This window comes from Heliconius melpomene, chromosome 9 (assembly GCF_056956725.1).
Source record: "Heliconius melpomene rosina isolate 202511_hmr_F chromosome 9, ASM5695672v1, whole genome shotgun sequence".
NCBI classification, from domain to species: Eukaryota; Metazoa; Arthropoda; class Insecta; order Lepidoptera; family Nymphalidae; genus Heliconius; species Heliconius melpomene.
The window spans coordinates 8,051,821-8,065,553 of NC_140397.1; positions in this window are offsets into that span (position 1 = coordinate 8,051,821).

Below are 13,733 nucleotides of genomic sequence, written 5' to 3' on the forward strand. Positions count from 1 at the left end.
GCTGGTGCGGCACATCTCTATCGATCCGCGCACCGCGCAGCCTCTGGACCAGTGCCTAGGTGTGTACAGTACGGCCGGTGAGTCGTGGCATCCCTGAAGCTGGCTGTAGATGGCTGCGCAGAGAGATTTTAAGGGTGTTTCATACTTTCGATTATTCTCTATCCCAGTGCATTATGCGCAAAAGTTCAGAAAGCCTAACTTCAAGGCGTCCACGACATATTGACCGTACTGTAACAATATGCATCGTTCATTACCTGTCTGCTTTTTGATTGGGAGTAATAATTTCTATCCCTGGATATCGATATACAATATGTAGGTATACGTGTAGAAAGAGATGCATATACGTATATCTTAGTAATATATTAGAATCGTTATTTTATAGGATATTCAAAATGGCTACTTACTAAGCTAAGTTTATATATTAAGAATGATAATTCATTCATAAATCATAGACAACACTGTTTAAAAACAGACATTTGAAATGTCAAATATCTCATTAGGAATGATATATACTACTGCTACCATGACAATCGGTATTAAAATTCTGTTTTTTTTAAAATGGATTGAATGATTTTAGTGATTCTAGTAGCTAGGTGATAGCAATGAGACTTTAAGCTTAACAAAATGATAATCAAAGAAAAATAGGAAACTTTCTAATATATTTTTTTCAATAAAATTGAACTAGACATCATTCTCTACAGTCTGTCATTTTGTTTGACAGAATAAGCAAATGTTGCAAATTAAAGTAATTGAAATATTTATGAGTTTTCTAATTTCCATTTCTTAGTGGAAACTTTAACCATGTAAAGATGTATTAGACTAATCAATATTTAGGTATTGCGTCAGTACATTACGACTCTAATAAAGTGCATTATAGAAGCAACAGAAGGGTTAGTCATTCAAATTCAAATTCAACAAAGATTTTTTTCACATTTTTCTTATAACTGTTACGATTTTGTCTATCACCCGTTTTCGGCTTATCGTTGATTTCTGGGACATTTGTATATAAAAAGTATTTAAGTTGTATTAATAAATATAATACTTATCTATATATATAAAATCGAAAGGTCACTCACTCATCACGAAATCTCAGAAACTACAAGTGCTAGGAGTCTCAAATTTTGCATAGGAGTTACTTATAGGACGTAGGTGCTCGCTAAGACGGGAATTTGCAATATTCGACTTCTAAGGGGTTGTTTTTGGGATCGAAAGTTTGTATGAAACTTCGTTATACTACAAATGCTAGGAGTCTCAAATTTTGCATAGACGTCACTAGGACGTAGTCATGGAGACAGAAATTAATAATAACATAGTTCACGCGGGTGTAACCGCGAGCGGGCCGCTAGTATTTTATATATTTATTACATATATATTAACCCCAGCCCCTAACAAAGAAAATTATGACCTTTGGTTTGTCCGTCAATATCACTAACCACGACCGACAAACAATATAACCTACTATAATTAGCTATTTCAGAAAATCTAATTTGTATTTCAGCAAAGCAAAATGAATTTCATAGTTCTAAATATAACTCAATTAAAAACTGTACAACGTGTGTCAAGTGCACGAGACGGGAAAGGTTGCACCGCCCACTCCATATTATTTTAGTCCAGAATAAAGGATAATTGAAATCCTGTAAAATACCAGCGTTGGCTGTTGATAATGAAGAGGTTTTTATGTGCTATATTTAAATTACTTGTTTAAATATAGCACAATAAAGATTTTAATCTTTTAGTACATTAGTTTTATTGGACAGAAGTAGCTTTACTTCTTCGCTAGTAGAGAATCTAGAATAGTCACTCGGTTCTCCACTTTCCATAACATTTTCAAGACACTATAGAGCGAGGAAATAATAATACATAATTAATTCTTCTATAGGATTCGAATGCATAACCGTTGCGTATCCAGTTTACGCTGCGCCGCTGTGCCTCTATGCCCTCAAAATCAAATCATTTATCTTATCCTCATCACATATATGTCGACACCAATCCCTAGGGATCAGAACCATGACCTTTGGTTTACCCGTCTAGCTAACCACAACCTACAAACAATGTACCTACTATAATTACATGAGAAAATCTAATTTATACTTTCATTTTCAGCTAGTTAAGAATCACTCTCTTTTTAGCCTCAAGCTGTATCCCGCACATAGCAGGGTAGACAGAGGTAACTCTTACGTTCCCCACTAGACACTTATGTTCCCCACTAATCACCAAATTCTCAAGGCTTTGCGTGTTAAGCGGCGGAACCCAATGCTGCGTTTTGCTTCGTCACCATATTGGAACGGACTTCGTCATCACGGACATAATAAATGTTTCATTTCACCGAATGAGAATCGAATCTACTGCCGTCGCGTTTACAGTCGCACGATTGTGCTCCAGCTCTACGACAACCTCAAAATTAATTTCGTGGCTTTAAAAACAACTCAATTAAAAAATGCACGTCATCAAGGAAAGCGCGTCAAATGCACGATATACATTGTTTTAGCACGGCACAAAGGACTTTAAATTGAAATCCTGTAAAGGACAGCGTTTTGCGCTGGTTAAAAATAATAACATAACTTTCACGTTTTTATTAATTATTTTTTTTAGGCAGAAGTACAATCACGCTTTTCATAAATAATTATCTTAAATCTATAAAGATAGAGTCTGTGTTTGAATGAACTAGATGCAGTCTAGGACGTAAATCAATATGCTCTAGTTTTCCCAAATGCCTTTGTTCTGCCGCCCCTTTGTTCCTATTAAACCCCCAGGCCAGATGAAACAGGTACGTGTGCAGCTTCAGGAAACTCAATATAAATTAACCTTTGACATTATTATGTGAGAAATATGGAAAAAGTATATTTTTATTACAAGCCAGTTGTGACCGAGTGACTGTTAAAGCAACAGGTTGTGGGTTCGATTCCCACTCGAGGAAATGAAATATTTCACACTCCTCCTCCTCCTTACTACTAACTCTACAAGCTATGCCACGACTGGCCTATTATTGCCTTATTCTTCCTTATTTTTTTTACATGTTTTGTGCCTACGATTATGAGTTTATTTTTGCTCTAGTAAGCTTGATACGGTATCTGGTAAATGTATGTATTAATGTAAACAAACGTTAGTGGATAAATAAATATATAAATAAACTTAGTGTAGAACACTCTGTTTCTCTGTGGTTTAACCACCAGGCCGAAAATAATTTAAATATAATCATTCCCCCACATAGAGATCGAACAGATAACCAGTGCGTTTGTTTTTATTTATTATGTTAGAGTTATTAATTCCAATTTTGAATATCGTTCCTCTTAATAAAATATATTGTACAAAAGTGGAGAACAGAGTGTCTCTTAGATATTATATCTCACTTAATATGTTACAAATGCGTGAAGAATAAAAAGCTACTTTTTTAAAATATTTTCCCTCTCGTATAAACTGTATTGTATTGTAAAGAGAAGGCGCTTCCATTTATTATAAAAGTCGTTATAATTCTATTTTTCTACATAAATATAGTAATAATTGGCTTCAATAATGAAACCATAATTTGTTTGACTTTAAACCATTTCTATTTTAAACCGACGATAGATTGAAGTAGATATTGGTTTTAATAGGAAATGAAGTGCCGTGAGTCCTGTCAGTCCTGTCAGTTCTGTCAGTCGGCTGTCAGCGCCGCCCCTGCTGGCAATGTATGATTGAATATTGATCTCACGTCGATACCTCTTCAATAGCTATCTAATTAAATAGTTTTTGTTTTAGCTTTTCGCTTTATCACGTTTAGCAGGGAAAACAGAGGGAACCTGGGAACCTGGTGTTAAGATACGTCGTTGCCATTAACATATTTCTATTTCCCAATTCCATAGAATTTTGGAGCTATTGCGTTCAGTGGCGGAGCTCAACGCCGCGCTTCGTTTCTTACCAGACCGAGAATATTGAAAATAAAATAATAATAAATATTTCATTTCCTCGAGTGTGAATCGAACCCACAACCTGTTGCGTTTACAGTCACACGTTGCTGCCCCTACGCCACGACTGACCCCAATACTCGTTTGAAACAAATATAAACTTGAATATTACGTAGCAGGTTAGGTATCAATATCAAATCAGCCTTTTCGGGTCCACTGCTGGATGTAGGCCTCTCCCAGGGTGCGCCAAAGCTCCCGATCCTCCGCTTTCCGCATCCAGTCAAAGCCAGCATCCTTCTTCAGGTCTTCGTCAGGTTCCGGTTAAGTATAGGGAACCTATTATAACGATAAATGAATGAATCGAAACATTGCCTGTTGTGTGGCGAAACTGAAAGCCGTGCGTTGTCTACCTGATGAAGGGAAATAGGGAAATCAAAATTCCTCTTATATTATAAATGTGACAGTTTGTGAGGATGGAAGTTTGCCCCAATCTCATTCAAAACTTACCATTTGGTTGAAACTTTACACTAATATAACTTATCCGTGAGAATTATTCTCACATAGGCTAAATTTAAAGATTTTAAAGATTTTCTAAAATTTGGCTACAATATAACAATTAAATTAAACAGCCGAAGCCACGTTCGGGACGCTAGTATTATAATAATACATTTTGTGATACAAGCGCTCGTCTGGAAACCGTCTCCTTGGAGCATCACTAAGTATAAGAGTATATAGTGTAGTCTAGACGAGTCGATTCGGAGGTAAGGAGGTACGGATACGTCTAGGTCTCATCTCATTTGTTTCGTTATAAATATGGCTGGCGTCTGGTGCGGGTGGCGCGGGTGGTGCTGTAGCTATGGAGGTGTTCAACGATCATTGATTTTGTCTGGACGAAGCTGATGCAGGTACGGTGGATCACAATTATAATTAGGCTGAGGAAATCTGGGAACCTAATGTAAAGATACTTCCGTTCCCCACTTGCCACCGAATTCTTTGGGTATTGAGTAACGGAACTTAACGCCGTTCTTCGCATTGATATATTGAACTTATTATTTAAAATAGTTCAGCTACCTACGTAATTTTTTTAAGGTAACCAAATAAGCGACAGGTTGTGGATTCGATTCCTACTCGAGGAGATAAAATATGTAATGTAATTTATTTTTTCGCTCTGATGTCAAAACCAAGCCCAGCATAAAATTCCGCCACTCAACACGCAGTGCCTCCAGAATTCGGCGGAAAATGGGAAAAGTTTCTTAATGAGAACGGAGTGAGTTTGGGACACCAGGTTCCAAAGTACTCCCTGTCTTTACCCCTCCCCCCCTGCTGTGCGGGATACAACGACGCGTTATAAAAAATAAAGTAATCAGAAACATTCTACAACTTGCACCAGTAGAATTTAAAAAACATAACGAATAAATAATAATAGGATTACCCTACTTGAAATATTATTAGTTTTAGAGTACATACAATAAAAAAAAGTAAAATAACAGCTTGACAACAATAGTGTCGCTATATTAAACGTTTCTTGATTATCTTCGCACTGAAACCGGGGCGCTTCATGGCGGTGACGTAACGAAGCCTGAGGTACAAGATTTACCTTTACTTTAAGTAAGAGTGGAGAGAAAATATTTGATTTTAATGGTGGGAACGCAGAGGGATCCCATTGTTAAGACACTCCGTTCCTTTCCGGTTCCTGCTGAATTTTCCAAAACTTCGAGAAAATTTCGACGAAAATTTCGAGAGTCTTGTTACCTCATCGAAGAAATGAAAATATTCAATATTTTATTCCTCCCAGTGATGTACTAAAATACCCTTTGTACTCCGATTCGCACTTGGCCGGTTTTTTTGAAGTGCCCTTACTAGTCTCTATAAAAAAACACTATGTAAAATTCTTACAAATGTGTCAACAGAAATAATTGTCAAAATGTGAAGATGTTATTCTCATAGTACGGAAGTGTAAATTCATAGGTTATTTGGCGACAGAGCTAGACTACACCAAGAAAACTTCAATGTATGTAGGTATGTTCTATCATCTATTTTACAATACACGGTATATACCGCACATATCAGTGTATACAGAGAAAACCTGGAAACATAGTGTTAAGGCACTCCGTTCCCATTGAGATTTCGTTCCCCACTTACCGCCTAATTTTGGAGGCACTATTTATATTACTATTTATTTTCTATTTTACAATACAAATCGCTGATTCCGTTAACTTGCACCAAACAAACTGTATTCCACTTCAGACCACGCGTCGCACTTCCCGCAACCAATTCAATAACCCTCTAATGCACTTATTTATTCCCATTTCTAAAATGTCACTGTGCCAGACTCGGCGGTTTAAACCTAAATAAGTTAGCTACAATCAAGCTCTATGTAACAGTTCTCGCCATATTATAAAGATAATAGACAAATAAGACAAAAGTGAAAAGATTGTTGGTTCGATTCTCATTCAATAAAATATTTAATATTTTAATTCCCTGGTTCTGCTGGTAATGATGCTCGAGTTCCGCCACTCAGTAATGCTTCCAGGTTTCGGTTGAAAATGGGGACGGATTTATCTTAATGGGGAACGGAATGTCTTAAAACTAGGTTCCCTCTGCCTACACTGCTTTGCGCAGGATACAGTGTGATGCTGCAAAAAAATAACGAAATATTGATTGACATTTGGTCGTGGCATTTCTAAAAGGTCAACAATTTTTTCGAGAAAATCTGAAACGCTTCTTTCTAAATTGTTGATTAAAGTTTGATTTTCATTCAAATTTTCTCGTTTTCGTGTTATTTCTCTAGAAAATTGTATTCAAATAATTCATGCTCAACTACAGGGCAATGGTTGAGGTGATTGTCTTTTTCATATTTTCCTGTAAAAGTCCTCAAAGCGTCTAAGATGCTCCAAAATGCTCAAGTTAGAGTCTCGCTACAAAAAATAATACTTTTAAAAAAATTTTTTTTTTTGAAAATATTTTTAGAAGACAGAGAAATATTATTATTGCTGCATACATTCACTGCCATAATCCTATAGAAAAAAGTTATACAAAATTAATTTTACGACGGCGAAATGTTGTTACAGATAAAGTTGCTTCATATTTTTTACCTACTCAGCAGAGTAGGCACAGTTGTCGTTGTGAATTGTCGAAACATTGCACGTTTATTGGTGGAATTCAACGCCGCAATTAGTCTGCAAAAGTGAGTAAGGAGCCAGTTCTCAATAGTCGCGTATACGGTCAGACGTCGGTAGTACGGCGACGGCATATTATAGATGTAAGTTATTACATGATATATTATTAAAAAGTAAGTTTATTTCTTCTAATAATTTTATTAACCAAAATGGCTAAAATATTCCCTAAGCTCTAACCCTAGGCCGAGAGCCTGCGGAATTGTGAACGGATATTGAATACCAAACGCATTTATAAAAGGTAGAGTGCGAAAGAGGATATTGCTCGCAAAACTCGACAGGCGCTTCTGAATTATTAAATTTTTCAATACAGGAATTTTAATATTACTTTTTTCCAATAATAAAAGTAATGTAATCTTCTTTGATACTCTTTTAGAAAGTTTAACATCAAACGTTTGAAAATTTAACGTCGTGATTTCAAATTCTGCTCTACTTAGGTACTTATATTTATTGTACCTACTAATATAAAAACCGGCCTAGAAAGAGTCGCGCACAAAGGGTTTACCACCCATATAAAACCAATATCCATATAAGCTATCAGCAAAACAATTATAATTTGTAACAAAATAAACCGACTTCAGCCAGATTCCATAACCAGAACCTAACCAAAATACCCTTGAAGCGTATCCTTTCTATCAAGAAAATAATCATCGAAATCGGTTAGCCTGATATTGAGATATTCGTCGACTGGTCACGCATATATCACATAATTAAGCACTTATATGATTTTTTGTCAGAAATGGACCAATTTAAAGTGGGCCCACACGGGAAGCACCGCATGAAAAAAGAATCATCAAAATCGGTTCACCCAGTGAAAAGTTCTGAGGTAACTTTTGACTATGAGAACCGAACCATAAATATTTGTTTAGTTCTGTTAACACTTTTCTGCTGTTGTTGTATTTTATTAATAACAAACGGCAACAGAAATACATCATCTGTGAAAACTTGAAATCATGGTTCATGAGACAGCTTGGTGACAGCCGGATAGACAGACAGACGAACGGATATCTATGCCTTAGGATTCCATTTTACTCTCTGGGTACGGAACTATAAAAAACCATCGTGGCATAATAGAGCGGCTTCTCACTGTAAACGTGATGGTTCTGGGTTCGATTCAGATGTGGCCGTTTTAGTAAAGTAAAGCGTGATCATAACCGCTGTCCTGTCAGACACTACAGTGCGAATGGTTAACAAACTATTTTAGCATCCAAAGCTTCTATTGCGATGAATTCTCATATAACTTTTCTATTGAGATCCATATAAAATAGGTTCGTGCATTTAAGATCATATAAATAATAAGTTTTACTTCCATTTCGTACGAACGTGAGGTAAGTACATTTTTTAGGGTAATTTATTTGCAGGGTACGTTCGTGTAATAAAACTGCTCCAGATGATTTAGTACTGAAGGATCGCGTTATGTAAGTAAAAGTAGGGAAACGGAAAAGAAGATAAAAGTATTTTTGTTCTTGTATACTAAGCATGGATTATTTTAATACTAAATTTACTGGATTAATGGATATTTGGATATTTCGGCATTTCAAAATATATTTGAGAAAACGCCATGTTTTCTCACCGTCACCTGCTAACAGGTAAACATGTAAAGATTAATGCAAAACATTATTAAAAACTGAAGCCAGCCGTGGCGCGCTTGTGCCCCGAGCGTGCACGCTTACCCCGCACACAGCAGGTGTAAAAATAACCAAAAACCATTAACAATTTGAGTTAAAATTATACTTATGTTCAAAGTTTAAGCCTAGCGCATTTTGATAACATACTTGTAGTGCCAAAATGATTAATATAAATGCATTTTCTTTTGCCTTATTTAAATTAATTAATTTATACACTTAATTCATATTATAAATAAACAAAGCAATTATTATTACTTTTTATATAATATTAAAACATTTTACAAAATAATTTACAGTCACATCTGATAAAACTAAAAAACGTCATATACCTAAAATGGAATCAAGACCAGGGCATAAAGCTAGTATTTATTAAAAATGGGTTAATATCAAACAGGCAAGTCCTACCTCACAAAGGCCGTGTACGTGAATACGGTAAGAGCCACGTCCGGGATACGAATCAGCCCTTATTGAAAATGATATAAATGCACTCTACTTTTACCTCGGGTTGCCTATGAAATATTCAGATAAATTGTAACGACCTATATATTTTTTCTTTTATACTTTCTCTTATACCTACTATTTATTTATTTTTTTCATATACATATTAAAAAATATATATATCCCATATAACAGTAGGCTGAGGGAACCTAGTAAAGACACTCTGTTCCCCACTTTCCGCCTTTCAAGGTATTGTGTGTTGAGTGGCGGAACTCAAACCCGCGTTTTGCCACGTTACTAGAGCTAGGAAATGAGTAGATACACTAAGTTCGCTCTGTCTATCCTGCTATGTGCGTGATACCGCGTGAAGCTAAAAAAAAAATACTATTAATAAATTAAATACTCCCGCAGCACAGGAACCCACAAATAATTACGTACCATTGAAATTGTTTTGAAATAACACCAATATCTGTATTTTTTAAATTTTTTATGTTATTATAGAATAACTTTTTCAAACTTAAGTTTCTCAGAGGTGCGGGTTCAAATCCCGCTACGTCCAACTCTTATACATTTTCTAAAAAAAATATGTCTCTATAAGTTATCTGTTACATAATTTTCTTAAAGGAACCCATTAGACGCACTGTAACGTAACAGCATGTTGCAACGCTTCCAGAAACGGTTGCCTTTACGCAACCGGGTTTTTACAATTACGAAGGCAGCTTTAGCTTTATGAATAATATTGTTTTTTTCCCCTAATGTCATATGTCAGGTCAAGGATGATTCGAGAAATGACACAAAGATGCTGTTGGAAAGATTCCATAATCTTAAATATGGGTACTTAAAAGTTTAATTTAAAAAACTAACAGTTATATTGTTACTAGAGACTGTAGCGCGGCTTCGCTCTCTTGCATACAAAATGTTTCGAAAACTCGGCGGAGAGTGGGGAACGGAGTGTCTTAACAATATATAATTTCCCTTTGCCTACCCTATTATATGCAGGATACTGTGTGAAGGCAAAAAATTTTTACAAAATCTTATTTAGATCTGATATTACATTTCGTTATAATTATCTTATATTATAAAATTTTTCAAACTGCAGTCATTTGAATAGTTTTAAAACGGTCCACGTTTTAAAATATCTCAAGAAACTAGAGCATAGCACGAACAAATAAAACAAAAATGTCGCGCGTGATCGTGCACATTTTGCGAGAATTTGCGTACATTTTTGATCGTCTCTAGGTTTCGGTGGAAAAAATGTAGAACGGAGTGTTGTAATACTAGGTATCCTATACCAACCCTGCTGTGTGCGAGATACAGTGTAAAGCTAAAAGCTAAAAAAAAATAAAAAGATCTGCTTGAACATTGCAAGATAGGTATATAAAAAGGTAATACCATACTTGACTGGAGTGACAGATAAAAGTCCTGAATATTCATGAAGATTTAACGAGGCTGTTAACACCGTTGAGAGGTGTCAACTACGAGCGTCACATGGAAGCTCTACTATCCCAAATAGGTATAATGTCTCTAAAATATATGAAACTTAGAGAACGGAATGTTATATCACTTACTACTTTTAAGCCGTTGGAAGAAGAGTTGGAAACTTTTTATGTTGAATGACGGAACTAAACGCTGGGATCTGTCTTATTGTTCTCTCGCCTACATGGGAATCGAACCCACAACCGTCGCCTTTACTGCCAAATTCTGTGGACGACCCGAGAGATGTGTATAGGTAAAAGTTTTGTTTTGTTCATGCAAAATCGTGACACTCGTAATGCAGGAATAATATTATTCAACAGTTATTCAATGAGTCGACGAAATAATAGCATTTGAATATTATCTTTCAAAAATACATTACGAAACGATATCTGAATGGAAATATTCGACGATTATATTTAAAACGCGCGGAGCGCGTAGCCAAGTGTTTTTACAAACAGAACTGGCGAGCAGCACCGTGTGTTATTTTACACGAACCATTTGAAGCCACTTTTTACCTATTCGTAACTCAAAAACTATTCCACCTAAACCTGTCATATTTGGCTCAAATATTTAGACCCCCTACCTGTATACGTGCATTAAATTTCATAAACACAGCTCAAACAGTTATTTAGATAATGACGTCCAAAAATCGTTAATTTTTAGGGGGGTGACTGACCTATAGACCTTAATGTTAACCAAGTTCCAGATGACCTAGAATGGTGAAATTTAGCATCCGGTTAAGTAATTGGGTGTATGTCAAGGGAAAAATCCGAAACTAGTATTTTTTTAATATTTTCTTATAATTTTTCAATAAATAGATTCAATTAGGAACATTTACTTATAGCGCCTGTAATGAAAGCATAGCAATCAAAGTTCATGATAATTGATTTTTAGGCTTAGCGCCTGCCAAAAAAATAAGATCAAATGCATTATTTATATATGTTGCTTTAATTTATGTCACGCGTTAGTAAATATTTTATTTGTTTTGTAGACTAACTTCACTATTACTTACGTAAGCCATCTAAAACAACACGATGCTTTCAAGTATATTTTAAGATAAGATATGTCTCCATTTGTAGCTGAAAATGACTCTAATTTATGTCCTGAGAAAGCCTGCCATCATGTGGACTTCAAGGGCTTCACGTAAACATATAAAAATATAATAAATGGATCAACATCCTTCATTATTATTTATTACTAGCGGACGCGCGCAGCTTCGCTTGCCTTTTTAAGGGTGAATTCTAATAACCCATGAAACATGTGTTCAATGAAATATTTTTAAGTCTAAATTTCAAATTTTATAAAAATCGGTGCCGATTTAAATTTTTTTCCACCCCTTTAGGGTTTAAATTTTTCAAAATCCCTTCTTAGTGGATGTACAGATTACGAAAGTAAACTTTTCTCCAAATTTCACGTTTCTACCATTAGCGGTTAAGGATGTGCGTGCGACTTACCTCAGTCAGTGAGGACAAGTCCTTTTTATATATATAGATAATTTAAACATTTTAGTACTTATTATACTAAGAGTATTTGCATAGTCGATTAACGTATTTGATATTAAACTATTATTACAATATTTAAGTACTAAGTGCTATATAAGATCTTATAAGGGTTCTGTTTTATTGCTTTCGAGGTACAAAAATCCTAAAACAGAAAAAAAATACTCTAAAAAATAAATATAAATAAAAGCTTTTAAAAAATAATTATATTGATAGAAATATATATAAAAATTAATAATAATATACTATCTGTAAGGTCAGTCGTGGCACAGGGGCACAAAGTGTGACTGTAAAACCTGACTGGTTGTGAGTTCGATTCCCACTCGAGGAAATGAAATATTTATTTAAACTTATATTTCCATTTCTTCGCTCTCGTGTCGAGGCAAGGCGCGGACTAGAGTTCCGCCACTCAACACGCAATGCCTCCTTCTGGAGGCATTGCGGAATTGCGGATTCGGATTCTTCCGATGGAAACTAGGTTCTCTCTGTCTACTCTTCTGTGTGCGGGATACATCGTGAAGCTGATTTGATTTTTTATTTTGATATATTGTCAGCCTACCAGCTATTTTAACAGAAGTAATTATAAAGTTAATGTAATTAACAGTAAAAATTTAAGTAATTGTTTATAAAAAAAATAAGAGAAAAAAAGAGAAAATTAAAAATTACTTAAACAAAATAATAAAAAATAAACAAATCCGCTTTACGATGTATCCCACACATAGCGGGGTAGACAGAGGGAACCTAGTGTTAAGATACTCAGTTCCCCTCTTTCCATCGAACTCTGGAAGCATTGCGTGTTGAGTTATTCCAACAAAATAATAAAATTAGAAAAAAATAATAATAAACATATCAGATTTCTAAACGCAGCATACATTCATTATTTTCTAATCTGACAACTGTCATTTAATCAACAAAATAAAAACTATAGTCGAGATTCATAGATAAATATAATCTATTTTCATATATAATTAAATATCATCTTAAGGGTAATAAAACATAATATTATTGACCATAATAAAAAAGTAAATACCTAATTATATTAGATATATTTTATTGTACGAAGGCGCTCATATTTTAATGGTTTTTTTGGCCTGGGTTTCATGATTTTACTGGTTTTAGGAACATTTGTGAAAACGGCAGAGAACGAAGTCGACCTTGGGATCATATCAATTCAGATTTGTACCGTCAGCACTTAATAAATTTATTGTCTATATTTTTTCCAAGACATGTTGAACAATGAGTCGTTCAATAGAATTGCTTGTGGTTGAAACAAGAACTTACACCGAATTGTTCCAATGCCTCCCGATGGGAGCTGTCTCTTCCATGCTATTGCATATTCTTTGTTTGAGCGTATTGATATACAACAAACTAATAAATTGCGCGAGACTATAGTAGAGTACGTATGTCGTAACGGGAATGATTTAAGTATCTACACTAGCGCTCGAAACGGGAATCCTTACTCTTCTAAAGAAGACATGCTTTGCTTAACTACGTATGGAGCTACTTCCGAAATAAAGGCTGCAGTAGATTTGTACAATATTAAGATAGAAGTGTATTATCACAATGGTGTCCTACTTGGTTTATTCGGCGAAGAGAAATGTCCTATGAAGCGCTTACTCTAAACTATGTTTT